The 14,619-nt window shown below is 41.7% G+C and overlaps 2 non-coding genes across 2 annotated transcripts; one reads left to right on the top strand and one right to left on the bottom strand.

Moving 5' to 3' along the window:
* Window positions 1-10,203: 10,203 nt before the first annotated feature.
* On the bottom strand, window positions 10,204-10,278 carry Trnat-ugu (transfer RNA threonine (anticodon UGU)). Its single transcript has one exon. It is a non-coding gene; the product is annotated as a tRNA-Thr (tRNA).
* A 433-nt stretch (window positions 10,279-10,711) lies between these two features.
* Window positions 10,712-10,785, top strand: Trnat-ugu (transfer RNA threonine (anticodon UGU)). The gene has a single exon. It is a non-coding gene; the product is annotated as a tRNA-Thr (tRNA).
* The last annotated feature ends 3,834 nt before the right edge of the window (window positions 10,786-14,619 follow it).

The following is a 14,619-nucleotide window of genomic DNA, read 5'->3' as shown; positions in this document are numbered from 1 at the left end:
TTCAGGGGTATGTTCCGAGTATTTTGGTATAAGGAATGTACCCTCGTCTCCAGTGGTTCATTACAGAGTACCAGCATTTCATTTAACTCCTGGCCCCTTGTATTGGTACTGCAGTGAAAACATACGCACAACAGTGAAAGTGACGACGGTATGCGCTATGTGTCTTGCTTGGAACCAAACTTGTTCCATTCAGTCACGGTAATTGTAGTTGACAACATTAAGACTTAATTTACTCCTCGTCTTCAAGCTTGCATTCAGTAATGCTCGGTTCAGTTTCAGGTTGTTTTTTCCATCTTTTTCACTGTTGTGAAAGTATTTTCACAGAAACAAAGATAGTTCTGGTGACAAAGCCAATTAAGTCATAAGTACTTTGTAACGAGCCACCGGAGACCACGGGTCTCAAAAAATATCTCTGGACAAACTGCGAAATTTTGTCGGTGGAGTTCCGGTTCATTCTGTATAGGTGACATGAGTGTGCTCCTAACGCTATGTGTGCACTACCTCTTTCAAAAAAAATGGTTCATATGGCTCTGAGCACTATGGGACTTAACATCTGAGGTCGTCAGTCGCCTAGAACTTAGAACTACTTAAACCTAACTAACCTAAAGACATCACACACATCCATGCCCGAGGCAGGATTCGAACCTGCGACCGTAGCGGTCCCGCGATTCCAGACTGTAGCGCCTAGAACCGCTCGGTCACCCCGGCCGGCTCTGTTTTCTTCGTAAAATAATTTTACGTCTAAATCCAAGCTGTGTAAACCACTGTGAAGTTCATGGCAGAGAGCACTTCCACTTGTACTAGTTACTAGGGTTTCTCAACTGTCCATTCACGTATGCAGCGCTGAAATGATTGTTTAAATGCTTCAGTGGGCGCTGTAATTAGTCTAAACGTGTCCTCGTGATCACAGTCATCATATATAGATAGTCTTGAAACTTGCTAACTAGTCTTTGTCGGGATAGTTGGCCTCCAACTTCAGGCATCTGACAGTTTAGTTTCACCAGCATCTCCGTGAAACTCTCTCACTACTCAAACAATAGTGCTCCCTTTTTCTTATTCGTTGAATAACTCCTGTTTGGTATGGGTCACACGTTAGATCAATATTTTAGGGTGGATCCCACTAGTGTTTAATACGCAGTCTCTTTCGTAAACTGACTGCAATTCCCTAGTGTCCCAAGCAAGTTGTCAATCATTTCACCACTTTGAGATCTTATCAACGTCTAACTGAATATTTGTGCAGCACATTTTTAGATAGTACCTCAGTATAGATAACCAGATTGTATGCGAAAAGTATGATGTTACTAAAATATTGTCTACACGATCATTAATATATAACACGACCAGCAAGGATGCCAACTCGCTTCCCTGGGGCACACCTGAAGTTAAGTATACATGCAAATAATTGCTGCCCAGTGCTCTCTACGAAAATGTCCTAAATCAAGTCACAAATTTCGCGCGATACCACATGCTTCTGATAATAAGCGTAGATATGGTAGTGAGTGATATGATTTTTGGAAATCCAGAGATTCTGCGTCTACCTGATTACTTTTACGCATCGCTTTCAGGATGTCAAGTGAAAGGAGTTGGGTTTCACATTTTCGGAATCCATGCTATTTGGCATGGAGGAGATACCTCATTACGTTTGAGCTCAGAATATACTGTAAGATTCTACAACAGATGGATGACTTGTCCGAGTCATCTATGAGAGATTATGGGTAAATGGGGACTAACTTAGACGGAAATTTGGTATAGAATCTGATAGGATTTGGATCGGGTACTGAAGCTTTGTTAAATTTTGGCGATTTCAGCTGATCCTCAGCACTGAAAAAAATGTCTGCATCTGTTATTTTTGCAGTGCTGCGAGAATTACGTTGGGGCAATGCTCCTGGATAATTCTGTATATCATTGTTGTTAGTGCAGAGTGGAAGGTACTTGAGCATTATAAAACTGTACTGTATTAAATAAGAAACACTCTGAAAGAAAAGAGTATTCATCACAATATACGTAACATCGTAACTTACGTAACATAAGAACAAAAAACAACTACGGTGACAAAGTATGCATTCTAATGTTACCGAGGCAGTGCCACTAAAGGGGAGTTACTGATCACTGTTTTCCGAAATTCCTTCAACAAAGAAGACAAAGTAAATAGTCCAGAATTCAATCCAGACCTGCTGCCAACATGAGTAACTTAGAACAAATGTAACAAAACTACTCAATTCACTTAATAGGGCAAGTCTTCCGATGTAGACCATATACCTTCCTTTCAGAGCATGCTGATTTAATAGCTGCATATTTAGCAATGATATACAACCGCCCATTCGACGGAAGATCCGTACCTAATGACGGGAAAATTGCACAGGTCACACAAATACTCAAGATAGGAAGTATGTGTAATCTACTGAATTACGGACCGATATTACTGACGTCGATTCCCAGTAGGATTCTGGAACATAATGAATTGCCTCCGAGGAAACCATCTATTGGAAGATAGCACGAGTTCATTATAACGCTGTTGTGAAACACAACTAGCTCTTTAGTCTCGTGAAGTAACGAGTACTATCGACAGGGATTCTCAGATTGATTCAATATTTCTAGATTTCCTCACAAGAGACTTCCAATCAGATTCCATGCCTACGGGTTAACGTCTCAGTTGTGCGACTGGACTCGTGATTTATTGTCTGAAAGATAACAGTTCATGGTAATTGACGGAGGGTCAGCGAGTAAAACGTAAGTGATGTATGGTGTTTCCCAAGGAAGTGTTACAGGCCGTGTGCTGTTCCTAATCTATACATATGATTTAGGAGACTCTAAGCTGGCATTTTACATTTTTTGCAGATGATGGTGTCATTTACCGCCGCGAATATCACAACAAATTGCAAAACGATTTATACGAAATATCTAAGTGATTCGAAAAGTGGCAGTTGAATCTAAATAATGAAAAGTGTGAGGTCAGCCACATGAGCACTAAAAGCAATCCATTAAACTTCGGTTACACGATAAATCACACAATTCTAAAGGCTGTCAGTCCATAAACCACACAAATCTAAAGGCTGTCAGTTCAATTAAATATCTAAGGATAAGAGTTACGAAGAAGTTTAACTGGGACAATTACACAGATAATGTTGTGTGGAAGACGAACAAAAGACTTCATTTTTCTGACAGAATATTTGGAAGATGCAACAAAGAAGATGCAACAAATCCGCCATATTGTCTGCCTACACTCCGCTTGTTCGTCCTGTGCTAGAGTATTGCTGTGAGGTATGAGATCTTTATCATATAGGATTGACGGAGGGACATCGAAAAAGTCCAAAGAAGAGCACCGTTTTGTATTGTCGCGTAACAGGAGAGAGAGTGTTGCGGACATGTTACGCGAGTTGGGGTGGTAATTGTTGTGGCCTTGCAAGACAGCCACGCCACTCGGAAGTAGCCGAAATGCACGCATACACACACGCCGGCTGGCGTGAGGTCTGAAACAGGATACTTAATGAATGCTATAAAGAAAAGTACGGAGCTTCTGTTTACTTAACTTTAATTCATCCTTGTGGTACATCGCTCTTGATAATACAAGTGAGACTCTCTCCAGATATGGTTAATGGCGCCTTGCTAGGTCGTAGCCATGGACTTAGCTGAAGGCTATTCTAACTGTCTCTCGGCAAATGAGTAAAGGCTTCGTCAGTGTAGTCGCTAGCAAAGTCGTCGTACAACTGGGGCGTGTGCTAGTACGTCTCTCTAGACCTGCCGTGTGGTGGCGCTCGGTCTGCAATTACTGACAGTGGCGACACGCGGGTCCGACAGGTACTAATGGACCGCGGCCGATTTAAAGCTACCACCTAGCAAGTGTGGTGTCTGGCGGTGACACCACAGTAATCATTAAAACAAAGGCGGTCTTCGTTACGAAGATATCTTTCTGGAACTTTCAATCCCCATCTTTCTCCCACAATTACGAAAATCTTTTGTTGACGCCCACCTACATAGGGAGAAATGATCATGCTGATAAAATAAAAGAAATCAGACCTCGCACGGAAACATTTAGGTGTTCGCTATTCGAAAATGGAACGGTGAAGAAATAGTTCAATGAACCCCCTAGCAGGCACTTAAATGTGAATTGCAGAGCAGTCATGTAGGTGTAGATACGCATCATAAAGGGAGGAAAAGCAGAATATAAACGTTAAGGAAAGTAGAACCAGTACCATATTTGTGTGTAAGAGGGAATATCGTGTAACGTTATAGATAGTTGGTGGCGCTGTTGCTCTTCTTCTGGCAATAGGATAATTTACTTACGTTGGTCATTTGCAAAGCGGCGTCAACGCGGCTCAGACAGGCCGGAGGAGCCGGAAGAGCGAGAACTTGGGGTGCAGGTGAGCTGCGACATAGTGAACAGGTAGTTTCCAAGTATACTTGGTGCAAATTTCACATATTTCTGGTTCGGTGCAAATTTCACTGAACGCACTTCTCATGCATGCATATAAACATGATGGACAGTTGGAAATCTGAGGTTATAATCAAATATTTCTTTCTACGATACAGAGAAATATTAAATGTAGCCCTCGTCGTGATGCCAACAAATCGCAGTCTGCCCTGGCTATCATTGAGTATTGCGACACAAAAATCCATCGATAATCAGCTTGGCAAAAGCTGCGTTTTACGCACGATATTTAAACACCGTCCTAATTACGGGTAGGCAACTTAACCTCGTATAGTTGCGAATTTACCAGTATTATGTAGCCTTAAAACGGGAGGGAGGGACATTATCATGTTGATGCCGAGTTTAACGGAGATGGAACGCTTGCTCGAATTGGACAATCATAGAGAAGAAATCGTCATTTCATTCACCCGAAATGACTTATAGAAATCGTTTAATCCTCCGTAATGTTTCCAGTCACGCTGTTCGTTTTTGTAAAATTCTAGATCTCTTATTCACGTATGCTATTATTTATAGATACGAAATATACACTGAAATTCGCAGCCATTTGGTCAGTATCAGTTTCCCACGCCAAATGATAACGGAGCCTACCAGGGGCACTGCAAAATCTGTGGATAATTACCACGCATTTTTTTCAACGTAATTAAAACTTTTAAGAATTCGGGTGCGTCAGTGTGTGGCCGAAAGATCCAATGTACTAAGAGTAGAAACTGCGTTGCAGTCAGTTAATTCATAAATAAGTTAAAGCAGCCACTTCTCCGTTGCAACGAATCACGATAATTTTCAATATTTTGAGAATTGTTTGATGTCGTGACAAAATTTAGCAATATGGTTTCACGACGGTTCTATTTCATTAAAATGAATTGGTGGCATCTCGAGATATTTAATGAGTGTTTATGTGTTTATGGTTGCAATTATCCACCATCCTACCATTCTATTAAACAGATGCACAGTTATTTAGAACTGTTTATTCATATGTTTTACTTCGTACTTTCATTTGTGAGGGGAAAGAAGCCAGGAAAACTGGTCAATACAGTCCAGTGATATTTCTCATGGGATACATAAGAGTTCTTATTTAGGTAACCAGTGGGCGACGGACTTTCATGCAGAGTGAGTTTGTAGATATGTTACGGTACCGCAGGAGATCTGTTGGATCTTTGTTACTGGGTTTCGTAACCAACACAGAGCGTGCAATAGATTGTGTAAAAAGGAAGGGGGTTAGGCATTAGCGTCTCGTCGACGAATAGGTTGTCACAAACAGAACACAAGTTCGGATTGAGAAAGGAATTCAATTTAGGGAAACAACTATGCTAGCTTGGGCGATCAGAGTAAGAATGTGTAAGTTTAGCAGTGGACAGAGGCAAATGGCAGTCATAGGTTCGTTGCAGGATACTGAGGAAACTGAAATGGTTCATGAAAGACACTACTCGTAAAACATATAGAGAATACATCGGAATATTGAGTATACGTAATTACGTGCAGCAAGAGTGGTCACAAATTAGTTTTTTTCGTGATAGACCGCCACGGAATATTTACATATTTATTTTCCTACATATCGCCATTTTCTACCAAAAACGCTGGCTGTCATGAAATGAGCGCGTTCAAACTCTCTGCATGAAACTGCGCTGCCTAAAACTTAGTTTTATAGTGAGATTTTCTAGTTATTTGAGCTGTCGGAATCGATAGGTGGCACTCTGCTCATGAACGTCTTCGTGCGTTCTGCACACGATTTTCTCAATTGTTTCCATGCTGCTTGAATTTATAGGCAATTTCGCCAACAGTCATGCACACGGTTTTCATCCATTTCAACTACGACCCTCAACAATCTAGAGAAACACTGTTCATCATATAGCTTGGGTTTTTCCTCGTTTTTGTTTTCGCTTGGTCAACGTCAGTTTGAACAACAGTGCGGCAATCCCGCTGATTTCCATCGCGCCCGATTCCAGTAGATGAATTTTCGATCACCTATAGAGGTGAATGCCAGAACGTAAAATCGTTTTGCATTTATAAACCTTATCGCTGACCGAATTTTCCAACTGGCGGGTTCATTGTTATCACACTGACATTAACACACTACATTGCGAAGGCAGGCTGTAGTGAACTTGACGCTAGTTAACTTTTCGCAACAGACAAGTTCATGCCTACGCATGCATGCGTTATCAGTTTTTATTTTGAACCACGGCTCGTACGTTTTTAGAGAAGATATTATGTGGTCATAGAATAGGCTGATGTGCCATAGGACACGTGAAATTCCTTTTTACACGATGCTTAATTGGACTTCGAAAATTGTGGATGCTTAAGACTGTGAGAGACGAATAACACTTCCAAATTTTAGAGAGATAGCGGACGCGAGGTGAACGTTTCCTCGGGGAAGCAGGTGTCGCTGGCATACACTTTTGCAGGTGGTTCTACTTGCGCAACGGCCGCACAGAGCCAGCCAGTCCCCTACGTGTGTGCAGCAGGTGCCGGTATTGTGAGAAACGTTGCCTGCCTATTTGAAGCACTTTGCGATCTGTAATCAACTTTCAACAACATAAATTCCCTGCTCTCTTTTTCGCGTCATCCCTCGCGTTCCGCATTCGAATTTGGGTACAATGTATAAGAGTAGTTTAAGAAATAATGCCCAAATTTTGTTTTTAACTAAGGACATATGATATATTTGACAATATATCGTGATATATTTGACAATATATATTTATAATCCTTAAATATAGTCCCTCTGCTTTGCAGTGACTCGAGTTACAATATTCGGGAAGGTCTAAATAATCTGTCCTTGCCATATTTTCCGCTTTTCGTACAGTAGTTTTCATAATGTTCAGTGATATTTCTTTCACATGATTCATTGTCGGCATAAGTAACGATCATCATATATTCAGCCTTTGCTTAAACATGTTAATAATAATAATTATGGAAAATAAAATGTTGAAGTCCAGAGAAAACTGTACTAGGACTTCAAGATGTCTCGCCATATTTTAGTAGCAGCGACAGTTCAATACAAGAATTCAACGTTGTTTCTTCGTTTCAGCAAGACTGGATTGCTCTATCGTTTCTGCTTCTGCTCAGCAGTCAACTCCATCGCGCAGACTTTTGCTATTCCATGATTTATTTGTCTAAATTGGGAACACTGACGTTGATGGGATCTCTGTGGTTTAAAAAAGTTGCTGACGTGTATTATTCTTCAAGAGCATTTTGTTGATGGTTTCGATATTTCTTAAATAGGGCTCAGAAGACAGCCATGTTCCTGCTAACGTACAATACCACATATTTTTAAGAATAAATCCAAGCCTAAGCCTATCCTCTGATTCTTCTTAAGAATAAATGTAGGCCTAAGAAGGTCCTCCGATTCGTCTTCCAACAGACGAGCTGCATAATTGGCGCGATTCGTCTTCGAATTCTCTACAGTGTAAATGTGCATATCCAGTGTCACTCGTTTGTCAGTTCGCGCTGTTTCTTTCGCTAACTGCTGAACGTTTTTCTTGTTCCGAAAACCAGTATGAGATCTAACCGATGTGAATTGAATTACTAATCCTACTGCAAATGCCTGGATGCACTCTATTAATTGTATAGTATTTTTACTGTTTTCTTAGCTCCAGTTTAAGTGATAAGTTTAAGTATTTCTTTCGTCATCCTTGTCACCCAAGGTTTCTTCTCAGCTACCTTCATTGTACCTAGTTTTGTCTGTTTTACTTCAGATTTGCCCTTGTTAAGGATCGTTCCCCATTATCATTATATCTACATCCTCAGAACTTCAAACGCAGTTCATTACAAACATGTTTAAAAACATATGTTTCCGACATACGTGGTGCAATGAACTGTATCATCAGCGTTCAGGCAAGTGTTTCATCGTGCTTACTATTCTGTGAAATAGGAACTACTTAAAGAGCAATCAACAGTGCCATAAAATAACCTAATATTTTCGATGTCACCAGCCCTAGAACTTTGCTCATAATGAAATGCAGCCAACATCGCATACTCAGCAATGTAATTTTAAACGTCAACCGCCGTCTGACGATGAAACTGTTTGTTCTTAATAATCGGTGCTGTTAAGTGTCTAGTTGTCTTTGCTTTACTGTAAGAATTAACTTATATATGCACTGAATGTTAATCTCGAGCGTTTGACACTGTTAATAGAAATTATTTGTGGCAGGCTATGAGAGAATAAGTAATCCCACCAACTGTTATAAAACCAACCAAATTATGTCCAGAAAAGACCAGTGTCAGTATTAATTCTAAAAATTTCTGTACGGACGATTTTATGCCCACAGTGATATCTGATGAGGAGACAATCGCCTGATACCTTGCCGTCGTCATGGAAAAAGTGACCGGACGCATTTATTTTTCTCACACACCCTTCACATAGCCGAACTGGTTTACAATTAAATTGAAGCAAAACTACATTTTCCATGCTCACCCGGTCTCCCGTATATAATAAGAAGCTGAAACTCCAAACTGAAACAAAGAACAACTTAACGTCTTTAAATGTCTGAGCACCTTCAACATAGCAAATAATGTATAAGATGGAATTAAAATTAGAACGTAAATTAAACGTACTGTGTCCTGTCAAATGCTTTCAAGAGAAGAAATATCTGTAGGAAAACCTGTAAAATATGCATCTCTAACTCACTACGCTAACAGTTCTGTGGTTTATTATGTGAAACGTGACTCACCCAAAAAAAGATGAAGTCTCAGCATACTCGAGAGGAAAATCCTGTGGAAAATAAGTTTTGCACACTGCTCCGTTCAGTCTGCCTGTTGGTCCATAAAACCTATGTACATAATAAGAGGGGCATTCAGTAAGTAATGCAACAAATTTATTTTCGGAAAGCAGGTTGGTTTTATCCAGGATTCCGGTACACCATATTGTTCCCAACACTTTTTGCTAGTTTTCAACATAATCTCCATTCAGTGCAGCGGCTTCACGCCACTTTACTGGGAAGGCCCGTATGTCCTCATGGTACCACTCTACTGGACGACGTCGGAGCCAACGGATTGCTGCATCAATAACCTCTCAATCATCCACGCGCTGCTTCTCGCGGAGAGCGTCCTTCATTTGGCCAAACAGATGGGAGTCGGAAAGTGCGAGATCCGGGCTGTAGGGTGGGCAATGAACAATAGTCCAATTACTGTTTGTACTACTACTACTACAAAAACTACTACTACTAAAACAGAACCGGCCGGGGTGGCCGTGCGGTTCTAGGCGCTACAGTCTGGAACCGCGTGACCGCTACGGTCGCAGGTTCGAATCCTGCCTCGGGCATGGATGTGTGTAAAGATGACTAACTGACAACCTCAGCTGCCGACAGGTGTTGTTGTTATACGTCGATGTGGACAGCTGAAAATGAGTGCCCCGACGGGGTCTGGAACCCGGGATCTCCTGCTTACATGGCAGACGCTCTATCCATCTGAGCCACCGAGGACACAGATGAATAGCGCGACTGCAGGGACTTATCCCTTGCACGCTTCCCGTGAGACTCACATTCCCAACTGTCCACAATTCTACAAATGTATTGTACCTTATAGACATTTGCCAACCCACTCATTACTTGCGCGCACTTGGCGATTCTCGTAAGAGTTTGGGCAACCTGTGCGCATTCGTACAGACGAAGGTCAATGGCTGGATAGCCTTTAACTATATATACGAAGACAGTAACTTGTTCTCGAAAGAACTGTTACTGTTGATGACCGTGCAGCTTTTCCCTGGAATAAATGATGACTAACTGACAACCTCAGCTGCCGACAGGTGTTGTTATACCTCGATGTGGACAGCTGAAAATGTGTGCCCCGACCGGGTCTCGAACCCGGGACCTCCTGCGTACATGGCAGACGCTCTATCCATCTGAGCCAACGAGGGCACAGATGAATAACGCGACTGCAGGGACTTATCTCTTGCACGCTTCCCGTGAGACTCACATGCCCAACTGTCCACAATTCTACATATGTATTTTACCTTATAGACATTTGCCGACCCACTCATAAGGTACAATACATATGTAGAATTGTGGACAGTTGGGAATGTGAGTCTGCGCGACTGCAGGGACTTAATCCCTTGCACGCTTCCCGTGAGACTCACATTCCCAACTGTCCACAATTCTACATATGTATTGTACCTTATGAGTGGGTGGGCAAATATCTATAAGGTACATTACATATGTATTGTACCTTATGAGTGGGTGGGCAAATGTCTATAAGGTACAATACATATGTAGAATTGTGGACAGTTGGGAATGTGAGTCTCACGGGAAGCGTGCAAGGAATAAGTCCCTGCAGTCGCGCTATTCATCTGTGTCCTCGGTGGCTCAGATGGATAGAGCGTCTGCCATGTAAGCAGGAGGTCCCGGGTTCGAGTCCCGGTCGGGGCACACATTTTCAGCTGCTCACATCGAGGTATATCAACAACACCTGTCGGCAGCTGAGGTTGTCAGTTAGTCATCATTTATTCCAGGGAAAAGCTACACGGTCATCAACAGTAACTGTCCTTTCGAGAACAAGTTACTGTCTTCGTATATATGGATGTGTGTGATGTCATTAGGTTAGTTAGGTTTAAGTAGTTCTAAGTTCTAGGGGACTGATGACCTTAGAAGTTAAGTCCCATAGTGCTCAGAGCCATTTGAACCATTGAACAAAAACAGACGTCGTTGAGAAGCGAGATGTTTGTGATTCGTTGGTCACCTCGACTGAGTGTGTCCGGACGTTCCAATATTGCAGGTGTCACAGCTGTGTGCGACCGGCCGGCACGCGTGAGATGGAACAGGTTTACGCGACCTTGTTGCAATGATAAGACGCCTCGACCGACGAACGACTCACTGTGTTTTTGTTCACTGCCAGGTCTCTGTAAACATTCTGGAAACGATTATGAATATCTGCGACGCTCTGAGTTACCACCAGAAGAAACTCAGTAACAGCTCTGTGCTTGGAACGCACCTTTCTTGCAGACGCCATTTTGATGGCTACGTGTAGCGCCGCCACCTACTAGAACTTCATGAAACTGTAGGGGCTGAAGCGGGAATATTCCACGATGTCCCACAACAAATGCCGAATTTTTAATCGAAATTGGTCGAGAAAAAGTCTGCATTTCTTATCGAACGCCCCTGCTAGTCTGTAAATGGCTATTCCCGCTGAAGAACAAAGTATCGCTTGTAAACACGGTCTCTGTAAAATGCCAGCAAATAGATGGAGGTTTCTGTATGCTTGTGTAGGAACAATACTCGACTTTCGGGAGTCTGCTGACCGAAATATTTGCACCCTCCATGGATGATAATCGTGGAGAATTCTCAAAACAGTTGTTTGGCTGTGTTCAAATCTCTTGCAATGCATAGAGTACTGAAGACAAGACTGTCAGCAGTAGTGTTTAACAAGTTCTCTTCCAAGCCGGGGGTTTTGATATACATCGCTCGGCTTCTCATATGTGCATATCCAACTGTAATCTGATGGGGTTGCGTAAATACATCTCTAGAATAGGCTATTTTTCTGTATTAAAAATATGGTTCGGATTGTTGTTATACTGAATGATAACATTCAAATAGCATTTATGGTCAACATCGTAACAAAATGTCATTTTTTATGTAATTATAACTTAGAAATCGTTAAATATCAAGATTTGGTCACGTGATCAAAAACGCTCTGTTATTGGGTGAAGCTCTGGTGACGTCACAGACTAGGAGCAAGACAAAACTGTACTTGTGATATCTGAAGTTACTAGGATTTTATGTACTTTCTCTGCAAATAGTTTAGCTATTTAGTAATGGAAAACACGTTTACAGCTTTTACGTGTTTTGTGAACGCTGATAGTGGAAACTTTCCGAAAGCTGCTCCACTTAGAGTCACGACATGTCCAAGGACGGAAATTCTTTTCCCTGCTGCCTGCAACATCATAAAACTCCGTCAAAAGTAAAGAATTGTAGAATCTTACATCTGGATTGTTGACAGTCAATCATGAACTACGACCTGAAGCACAATAAATCCATTCTTAGCAAATAGTAGTGCTGATTTCCTTACAAGACACTCGGCAGAGACACAGCTGTTGATATGTATCCGGTGGCGCAATGGATAGTGTATCTGACTGCTGATACAGAGAACACACGTTGGAATCCTGGAAGAGGCATATATTTTTTAAAAGTTTTACACGAAATACGAAAATAGTATTTAATGTAGCCATTGTTTGGATGGTGGGATGTTTATATGTAGCTTCACATTAATCGTTGTCTGAGAAATGGGCGACTGAGGATAAATGCATTTACTTTGCGTGCAAACAGTTAACTTTTGTGAAAAGCGTTACGTGTAGTGAAGATACCATCTTACAACCACAGTAAGACGAGGTGTAGGACGATGAGATTTTGTATGGGGAGAGATAAGAAACATGCACAACATTCAAGTAACACAAACGTAAGGGCTATGAAGTTTAAGAGATTAAACTAACGTCAATGAGTGAGGAAGACTTAAACTCAGTGACTGAAGGAGACTTAAACTCCACCTTTATGTAAGATGATGAAACTTCAAAAAGTTTAAACAATAAGGATACTAGCTGAACAGGGCGAAGACAAAAAATTGTTTCTAATAAAGTAGAAAGTGTGTGGCTACAGAAACTAGAAAATAAAAGATCTTTTTGAACGTGACAGTTGTGAACAGCAATTTCAAATGTAAGCGCATATAAACGGCAAGGAAAACACAATTTCTGATCGGTGTGGTAAAGTTTCGTAATTTTTATTTGGTTTCCACAAGAGAGGACTGTCGAGTCATTGTACAAAAAACTTAAACTATTATTTTGGGCTAGATTCGAACCAGAGATCTATAGAGATCATCCTATAAAATTCGACTGTCTGCAGCTTCTCATTTGAGCTACCGAATGATGTGCCAGAAAATGGGTATAACGAAAATTTTTACTAAGACTTTAACTTAGTTGAACGACGATACCCTTCCCTGTAACAGTGATAAAGCATATCTCGGAGGTAAATTAATGTTAACTTTAGAGTGCAAGACATTTTTAATTAAGTTAGGTAGATTAGGTTTCATTCCTAGATCTGGAAAAGGCCTTCGACCGAGTCCCACATCAGCTTATTTGGCATGCATTAAGATCTCACAATGTCCCTGAAGCCGACGTGCGATGGGTCCAACTGCTGTGTCGAAATTTCTCCAACAATGTCTGAAGTGCAGTGGGCACATCACCCTCTTTTAACATCAATGTCAGAGTACATCAACGTTCAGCACTGTCATCTCTACTGTTTGTCCTCTGTATGGACACTGTGACATACGACCTGCAGTCACCCCACCTTCGGTCACTCCTATATGCTGCCGATGGTTTACTGGCAAGCGAACACCGTGAAGACCTCCAGGAACAGACGCAGCTAAGGAATCAACAACTTGGTAAATTTGACCTCCGACCGAGTGTCAAGAAGACAATACATGGAGTGAGCTTTTTACACCGATGGGGCCATCAAAGTCGGTGGAGTACACCTGAAGAAAGTGGAGCAATTCAAATATCTTGGCTCACTCATATGCATTGATGGTGAAAGTCTACCAGATGTCCATGACCTCGTTAACACAGCCTGACTGAAATGATGCCAGGTGACTGGCGTCCGGTGTGAAAAGTCAAAGGTTTATCGGACTGTAGTACGTCCAGTCGCACTTTATGGGTCGGAGTGTTGGCCAACGACACGAAGCATGGTCATGTGTGTGCTCAGATTTGATCATTCAACAAACGTCGATGGTCGACAGCGCACCCACCTCAGACAAACTATGGGAAAGCAGGTTAAGATGGTACAGACTCGTCATCCACAGTAAAGCAGACTCAGTGGCAAGAACGGCTATGCACCTGGACATAAATGGCCGACGACCTCTTGGCACACCCAAGGCATGATGGATGGACCTTGTCAAGGACGATATGGAATGCATTAGTGCCACCTATGAAGATACCCTTGACAGACCCAAATTGAGGCATATGTGTCAACAAGCAGACCCTGCTAGCGAGGGATCAACGCTAAGAAGAAAGGAATTTGGGCGTCGACGTGGTGGCATTTTGTCGGTACAACAAACGAGTTTTACGCATCTTCTCATTCTTTGGGACACTCAAAGACTGTTTTTCAGGAGTTTTTGTAGATGTAATAGTGCAATGTAGTTCCACACAGTATTTGTAACCCATTTTCTGATATTTAAATTCCAAAACAAGACATTACTGTGAATGAGCTTTATGACATTAG

Source organism: Schistocerca cancellata, chromosome 6 (genome assembly GCF_023864275.1).
Source record: "Schistocerca cancellata isolate TAMUIC-IGC-003103 chromosome 6, iqSchCanc2.1, whole genome shotgun sequence".
Classification (NCBI taxonomy): Eukaryota; Metazoa; Arthropoda; class Insecta; order Orthoptera; family Acrididae; genus Schistocerca; species Schistocerca cancellata.
This window is presented reverse-complemented; position numbering and strand designations above follow the sequence as displayed.